This window comes from Manis javanica, chromosome 2 (assembly GCF_040802235.1).
Source record: "Manis javanica isolate MJ-LG chromosome 2, MJ_LKY, whole genome shotgun sequence".
Classification (NCBI taxonomy): domain Eukaryota; kingdom Metazoa; phylum Chordata; class Mammalia; order Pholidota; family Manidae; genus Manis; species Manis javanica.
The window spans coordinates 26,438,577-26,447,788 of NC_133157.1; the positions used below are offsets into that span (position 1 = coordinate 26,438,577).

Sequence of the window (9,212 nt, forward strand, 5' to 3'; positions counted from 1 at the left end):
TGCTCTAATCTTTATTATGCCCTCCTTCTACTGACTTTGGGTCTCATTTGTTCTTTTCATAGTTTTGTTAATTGTGAGTTTAGACTGTTTGTATGGGATTTTTCTTCTTTCCTGAGTTAGGCCTTTATTGCAATATACTTCCCCCTTCTCATGACCTTCTCTGCATCCCACAGACTTTGCAGTTTTGAATTATTGTCATTTGTGTCCATATATTGCTTGATATCTGTTTTTATTCTGTCATTGATCCATTGGTTATTTAGGAGCATGTTGGTTTCTGTTGGAAGTCTGATGATGTTTGTGGGATTTTTCATTTTCTTTGTGTAATTTATTTCTAGTTTCATAGCTTTGTGGTCTGAGAAGCTGGTTGGTACAAGTTGAATCTTTTTGAATTTACTGAGGCTCTTTTTGTGTCCTAGTATATGGTTTATTCTTGAAAATGTTCCATGTGGAATTGAGAAGAATGTGTATCCAGCTGCTTTTGGGTGGAGTGTTCTGTAGATTTCTGTTAGGTTCATATGTTCTAATATGTAGTTCAATGCTTTTGTCTCTTTAGTTATTTTCTGTCTGTTTTGTCTGTCCTTTGGAGTGAGAGGTGTTTTGAAGTCTCCTAAAATGAATACATCTCATTCTATTTCCCCCTCCAATTCTGTTAGTATTTGGTTCATATATGTAGGTGATCCTGTGTTGAGTGCATAGATATTTCTAATGGTTATATCCTCTTGTTGGACTGACCCCTTTATCATTACATAATGTCCTTCTTTGTCTCTTGTGATTTTCTTTGTTTTGAAGTTTACTTTGTCTGATACAAGTACTGCAACTCCTGCTTTCTTTCTCCCTATTAGTTGCATGAAATATCTTTTTCCATTCCTTCACTTTTAATTTGTGTATGTCTTTGGGTTTGAAGTGAGTCCCTTGAAGGCAGCATAAAGATGGGTCTTGCTTTTTTTTATCCATTCGGTCACTCTCTGTCTTTTGACTGGTGCATTCAGACCATTTACATTTAGGGTGATTATCGGTAGATATGTACTTACTGCCACTGCAGGTTTTAGATTCATGTTTACCAAAATTAAATGGTAACCTCTTTCCTATCTTACAGTGTAATTTAACTCACTTAGCATGTTTTTACAAACACAATCTAAAGGTTCTTTTTTTCCTTTTTTTCTTCCTCCTCCATTCTTTATATATTAGGTATTATATTCTGTTCTCTTTTTCTGTCCCTTGACTGACATTGGGGATAGTTGATTTAATAGTGCATCTTCTTAGTAATTAATTGTTCTACTATCTTTACTATGGTTTTATTACCCCTGGTGACAGCTGTTTAGCCTTAGGAACACCTCCTTGTATAGCAGTCCCTCCAAAATACACCATTGAGATGGTTTTTGGGAGCTAACTTCTCTCTGCTTTTGTTCATGTGGAAATTGTTTAATCCCTCCTTCAAATTTAAATAATAGACCTGCCAGGTAGTGTATTCTTGGTTTGAAGCCCTTCTGCTTCAGTGCATTAAATATATCATGGCACTTCCTTCTGGCCTGTAAGCTTTCAGTTGGAAGTCTGATGATATAACCTGATGGTATAGCCTTTGTATTTGGTCTTTTTTATCTCTCTGGTTGCTTTTAATAATCTTTCCTTATCCTTGATATTTGCCATTTTAATTATTATATGTCTTGGTGTTGTTTTCTGTGGGTCCCTTGTGTTGGGAGATCTGTTAACCCCCATGGCCTGAAAGACTATCTCCTTCCCCAGATTGGGGAATTTTTCAGTAATTACCTCCCCAGTGACACTTTGTATACCTTTTTCTCTCTCTTCTTCTTCTGGTACACCTATAATATGAATATTTTTCCATTTGGATTGGTTACACAGTTCTCTCAATATTCTTTCACTCTTAGAGATTCTTTTTTCTCTTTGTACCTCTGCTTCTTTGTATTCCTCTTCTCTAATTTCTCTTCCATTTACCATCACCATCTCTTGTACTATATCTAAACTGCTTTTTTTTCTGTTTATTTTATTTATTTATTTTTTAAATGCTTTTTCATTGGTATGAATGTTTTTTTTTTTGAGAGGGCATCTCTCATATTTATTGATCAAATGGTTGTTAACAACAATAAAATTCTGTATAGATGTGTCAATGCTCAATGCACAATAATTAATCCACCCCCAGCCTAATTCTCATCAGTCTCCAATCTTCTGAAGCATAACGAACAAGTTCTTACATGGTGAACAAATTATTACATAGTGAATAAGTTTTTACATGGTGAACAGTACATGGGCAGTCATCACAAAAACTTTTGGTTTTGATCACTCATTATGGACTATAAACAATCAGGTCAAATATGAATATTCATTTGATTTTTATACTTGATTTATATGTGAATCCCACATATCTCCCTTTATTATTATTATTATTTTTTAAATAAAATGCTGAAGTGGTAGGTAGATGCAAGATAAAGGTAGAAAACATAGTTTAGTGCTGTAAGAGGGCAAATGTAGATGATCAGGTGTGTGCCTGTAGACTAAGTGTTAATCCAAGCTAGACAAGGGCAATAAAACATGCACGGATGCAGAAGATTTCTCTCAAAGCAGGGGGGGCTGAGGTTCTAAGCCTCACCTCTGTTGATCCCCAATTTCTCACCTGGTGGCCCCCCTGCGACTGTGCCTGTCTAAGGTTGTTCCTCCCTTGAGGAATCTTACCCATCTCTGGCTAACCAGTCATCTTCTGGGGCCATACAGGGAAATGTAAAGTTGGTAAGTGAGAGAGAAGCCATATTGTTTGAAAAGGTTAGCTTTTTATTTTGCAGATTTATGCCCTGTGGCTTCTGTGCTCAGCATTTGTCTTGAGGTATCTTTACCACTTGGAGGAATTATGATACTGGATGAATTCGATATGAGGCATGAATTGTATTTAAGGGTTGTAATTAGGAAGGAAGAAGAAAAGCTATAGAGGTAGCAGATGGTAGAAAACATGGGAAGATTGATTATTTCTTTGACATATCTTCTTGTAGAGTACCTTAAGTATGTATAGGTTTTAAACTACTAATTAAATTGCACACACACATTAACATAATAGGAATACAGTTACATAACCAAAGCAGATCTATAATTACCAGCCATCTCCAGTGAAGTCAAGAAAACTAGTTAGGCACCTGAGGCATTTGTGAAAACTTATCTATGATATGGTGGATATTGTCCAACTGAACTTGAACAGTCTGAGAAAAATCAGACAAATTAAAACAACCCATTCCTGGGAACTGTTGACATCCCATATGTTCTTTTAACAGTAGATAGTCTGTAGTCGTAAGATTTTGGAGCGCTACAACTTGCACTTCTCCTAAATCTTGGTTGAGTTCCAACAGTATAGATCCAGTCAATTTGTTGTTTTACTGTATGCACAGGCTAGCTTAGATATCTCCTTCTTCATTCCCATGGCAAGTCCAGGAACTGGTGGCATGAATGCAGCTACAACTGCAGCATCACCTGTATCTTTGTTGAGGTGTTTTAATGATCATCTTCTGGTATGACTCTTCCAGAGAGTGCTGATGTTGGAAGTTCTTCTTCATATCGTATCTTAGTTCATTTTCTGGGTAGCCAAATTAGGCTTTGATCCTCTGTATAAACACAAACAGATGCTTTGCCCACACTTTGATATGCCCTTCATACCATTGTGTAGAACTCATTGGAGGTTACCACACAGGAACTGCTTTTTTTTTTTAAGAGAAAGGAATATTATCAGAAAAGTGTACATCCATCGCCGATCATCTGACACCCTTTAAGTGATCAAAATTAAAGATATTTAAAGCATACATTAATTGTTGATTTACAGTTAGTTTTATGCTATCAGGGAGTAATCCCTTTTCTCTTTTTTTATCTTTAATCTACACTTACATGAAGAATATTATGTTTACTAAGCTCTCCCCTATACCAGGTCTGCCCTATAAACCCCTTTACAGTCACTGTCCATCAGCATAGCAAGATTCTAAACTGCTTTTAAGTCCCTCCATTGTGTATTTCATTTCTGATACTATATTCTGTCATTATTGAATCTCTGTCTGGAATTCTTCCCTGAATTCTTGAACAATTTTCTCTACCTCCTTGAGCATGTTCATAAATTTTATTTTGAAATCTCTGTCTGGAAGATTGATGAGTTCAGTTTCACTTGGCCCTTTTTCTTGTGTTTGTGGGATTTGGTTTGAATCAGGTTTCTTTGATGTTTCATATTTGTATGTGGCACCTTCTATTGCCCAAGAGCTCTACTCTCGGGAGCTGCTCAGCACCTAGAGTGATGTCAGCAATTGCAGAGGAGTGGTGCTGGTGACTGGGGGAAGGAAAGAGCTGTTTTCTGGTTCCTCTCTTCTATGCTTATCTCCAGTGCCAGAACCAGTGGCTGAATATACAGATGTAAGCCTGTATGCTTTGCATTTTTAGCTGCTGTAGGCAGGACTTCCCTCTGACTCGCCTGACGTGAGAGCAGTGGCTGGCAGTTTGCATACCAGGTGTGGGCCAGCTGGTTGGAAGGCCACCAGGCTGTGTATCACAGTGGGGGGCCTTGTAGCTGCATAGTCAGCCAGGGGGATGGAGCACCTGCAGGTCTTGAATGTTCTTGACCTTCTGTGCAGAGTGCTCTATGGCAATTTTTTCCATCTCTCCTTTCCCCTGAGTGGCAAGCTCTGTGCAATCTCTGCCCCTTTAGCAGCTCTCTCACTGTTTGGAAGTCTCTCAGACTGCCTGCCTTTCTTTTGTCCCAGAGCAGCCAGATGTGGATCCCTGTTTTCCACAAGTGGCTGGAATCTCAGTCTCTCTATATATTCTGCCTGTCTTAGCTTTCCAACCCCACTAATTTCCAGAGCACCGTGCAATGTAGGTTCATGCTCCCAGCGGAGGTCTCCAGTGCTAGGTGTTCAATGGTCCACTCTCTCCTCACTCCATTTCCCTTCCTCTCGCTGGTGAGCTGGTGTGGGGGAAGGGCATGGGTCCCACCAGATCACAGGTTTGGTACTTACCCTGTTCCTTGAGGTCAGTTCTTTTCTCCATGTATGTGCTGTGTGATGTACCCTTCTTTCCTGTTGTTCTTTCAGGATTTGTAATAATTATATTTTCGTATTGTATGTGGTTTTGGGAGGATACCTCTGTCTCATGTCTCCTGCCGCCATCTTTCTCTATTGACATATTTAACTCAATTCCTTCTTTGTAAATTGGGCTCCCATCCTCACACTGGCACTCTTCCGTGTGGCTGTGCTCATCAAGTCAACAGAAATCTCAGTTTTGAGCTATCTTTCTCTTGTTGCCAAACACCAAAACCCTATAGCTCTTCAATTTATTGAACAAGTTGTCTCCTGCTCTTTTGCCACTTCTTATCCTCTTATTGCAAGATTTGCCAATTACCAGTTCTGTCTAGTTCTTTTACTGCTTAGGAACTGTGTTATCTAATGCAAAGTAGGAAATAAATCCTCATCACAATGTGGTCTCTTTTCAAACTCCAAGAGGAACTCTGCTACCATGCCACCTCTACTTCATTAAGTCAAAACTTAGAAACCACTGTGTTGTATACTTTAAACCAATATAAATTGCATATCAATAATATTTCAATAAAAAACAACATAGTTTGCATTAACAGGGGACTCTTTCAGTTATCTTAGTCTCACTGTGTTTCAAATCTAGAAAAGTTATGGTTGTTGGTAAACCAGTCTAGTTCTTCTGTGGTATAGTACACATCACATAGAAAATAAAAGGTAATATTATGGGAGTTCATATGACATATTGTTAATATAGTTTATTTAGATAACATTGCATTGACTCAACTTTCATTTTGAATAATTTGTGACCTCAGGTATGACAGACATACATTTCTACTGTTATACATGGTATAGTTCATTTACTGATGAAAAAAATTTGTTGAACATCTGTATGTACCAGGCTATATTTTAGGTCTCTGCTGTAGGGTAATAAACAGACAAGTTTCCACTCTCAGAGAGCACATATGTAAAGTGGACATAACCAGTAAATAAATGAACAAATTAGAAATGAATATATAATATGTCATGTTCTAATTAATATTCCCTTTGCATAATTTATGACAGTATACATATTTTAGGTTACAAAGTGTTTTTGAGAACTCCTTGTGCCTTTATTATTTTCTAAAGTTTTAAGGGTGATTGTATTTTGCTGGTGCTTCCTAAGAAATTTTCAACATTTTGCATTTTCCTAACAGTATTTTTTTAAACCACAATCATGTTTTATTTCTGAAGTTAGAACAAAAAGCTAAGTGACAACAACAAACCTAAATATTCCTGTCATACGGTTTTGAATGTCACATAGTGAGTTTGTTTTGACACGGTGATTTTCTCTTTTTGAATTTTGTGTCTGTGGCCACTGTGGATTCTGAGTCACGTAGCATAAAGCAGTATTCTTATTCCATCAGAGAAGTTTTTCCTACCCACCATGTTCTTCACAGCAGCCTTTACATCCTTGTTTCTTAGACTATAGATGAGAGGATTGAGCATGGGGGTCATTACTCCATAGAAGAGAGAAATGAGGGCGTCAATGATGTCCTGATTATCTGTGCCACCAGAGCTTTTGGACTTGGGCTTTGCGTACATGAAGAAGGTAGTTCCATAGAATATAATGACTACCGTCAAGTGTGCTGAGCAGGTGGAGAAGGCCTTACGTTTTCCTTCACTGGAAGGAATCCTCAGAATAGTGGCAACAATAAAAATGTAAGAGATGGAAATTACTAGCAATGGAATAACGAGAACAATCAGATTTGACCCTGCCATGCTGAGTACATTGATTGAAATATCAGCACAGGCCAGCTTTAGGATAGCTAGAATTTCACAGACAAAATGGTTAATAACATTATTAGCACAGAAGGGTAACTGCATTGCAAGAGATGTCTGCACCACTGAGTCAAGAAGCCCAGTAACCCAGGATCCAGCTGCCATAGGCATGTAGGCACCTTTGCTCATGATGATAGGGTATCTCAGTGGGTAGCAGATGGCCACATAGCGGTCAAGTGCCATCATGCCTAGAAGCACACACTCTGTGGCAAAGGACAGAAACATTTGCACCATGCACCCAGAGAAGGAAACCCTTTTTTTTTTTTACTGTCAGAAAGCTGTCAAGGGTTAGTGGGACAGAACAGCTTGTGTAGCAAATGTCCAGGTAGGAAAGATTACAGAGGAAGAAATACATGGGGGTATGCAAGTGAGAATCGTAGATGATTACTGAGATGAGGACTCCATTTCCCAGCAGGATCATCAGGTACATCCACAAAACTAGCACAAAGAAAACTGTCTGGAGCTTTGGGTGGGCAGAAAGCCCAACAAGAACAAATTCTTTCAGTATGGTATCATTGCTTCTTTCCATATTACATATACCTCTTCTTCTACAGCACTCTATGGATGATAGAAAGATACTTGTTAATACAGTGTCTGTAAGAGCTATGTCTTGTAAGAGTCACAATCTGTGCTACTTAGTTTTATATTTGCGTGCAATAATAAAACCCTGGGGCAAATTTCATACTGTTAATCCAGGCCACTAGAGTAGGAATCCTATTCTGATTTCCCCAGGGTTAAGAGAGGTACATTTGATTCTATGATGTTTGAATCCCAAACCAGTGTATTGCCATTTCTATTCATTAACATATTGACCATCAATCAGTGGCCTACAGCCTGGATGCAGCAGAAAGATGTGTTTTGTTTGACTGTGATTCCTGCAGTACGCTTTAAATTTGAACTAGAGGTCAACATTTCAAAAGCGGGAGATATGTTATAAAAATGTATATTTTCAGTTTGTCTTCAAATAAATTGTAATATTTTAAAACACTGGCCCATTTCTATTATAGACCTATTACAGTTTACCCACTGCATTTGAAGCTTGTTCGCCATTCCAACAGATTAACCTCCTCCCTCTCATCTTGTTGTTAGTGGAAGTGAATAATAGTTGCCAATAAACATATTATTCTCAGTTTATCTCAGTCATTTGTATTACCTGACAGGATCATATATGTATTTGAATTTTTGACCCATTGCTGCAGAGCCAACTCATCCATCCACTAGGCATAGTAGGCCTACCATACATTAGAAGCAAAAATAAAAAATGTTTTGATTTCTTTTAAAATCTGAATAAGTGAGTTTTTAAGTTTTAATAGATAACATTAGTATATTTATCTTTAAACTAATGCAGATGTAAGCTGGAACTTTCAATATTAGGTCATGGAATAAAGAACCCATGACAGTACAAGTGTCCAGGGCTATTAAACTCATAATGCAGTTTTGTGTGGTTGAATTTCTTTTTAGAGATCAGTTTTTTTTTGTTCTGGTGGTGTAAGTCATCATTAAATATCTTTTAGCCTTATTGCAAAAATCAGGCTCATCAAAAAAGGGACATATATTTATATACTCCAGTTCTACCTCAATATGATGAGGAAGTGTGTGTTCAAATAAATATTTTCTTCAATACAAACAAATAGGAAGTATTTACAATGCCAATTTTATCATAAGCAGAGAGATACGGTGTTGTATATTGTAGGTCCCACTTCATTTCCTTATTTTCACTGCATGCAGGAACTATCACTTAGGGAGTAACAGTAATAATGCTTTCATTCAAAATGTATACATTTAACGAAACCAGTGTTTTGCAGGCATTATTTTTTAGCAAATAGGATTTATACAGAAACATATAACATATAACACAAACAAAAAAAGAGTTTCCCTAGTTAGAGTTACACTGGTTTGCAGGGAAGATGAAGCCCTATCCCTTTAGTACTTTATTTACTCTTTCTCCCTTGATTCAGTTTAAGAAGGAGGCATAGCATTGAAACGAAGGGGCATGGTATGTAAACCCAGGGGCATAGTATGAAAACCACCATTGTAATCAGTACGAAATAATATTAATACTCTGTATTTTGTACAGTTTTGGTAAAATAATAATGAAATATTAGTTTATGTATTGATTAGTCTCTTATCAGTGTATGTATTTATTTGTATTAGATTATTGTATGTCTAAATATGTATTCAGATACATAGTTTTATTCATTAAATTCAAGGAGGCAGGACTATTATTGTATGACATGTGAATTACTTTAAGATTTTGTAAACATCACCAATAAATCATGATATAAACATACTAAAGAAAATAGAATTATTTCAAGGGATGCAGGAAATAAATTTGGTGAAGATTAATTCAAAATTTTCATATAAACTATTTGAAGTTCACAAGCA

General features: G+C 37.1%; 1 pseudogene; it reads right to left on the minus strand.

The window, feature by feature from the left end:
- Positions 1 to 5,608: 5,608 nt before the first annotated feature.
- Positions 5,609 to 8,956, minus strand: LOC140844979 (olfactory receptor 13C8-like; annotated as a pseudogene).
- Between the last annotated feature and the right edge of the window lie 256 nt (positions 8,957 to 9,212).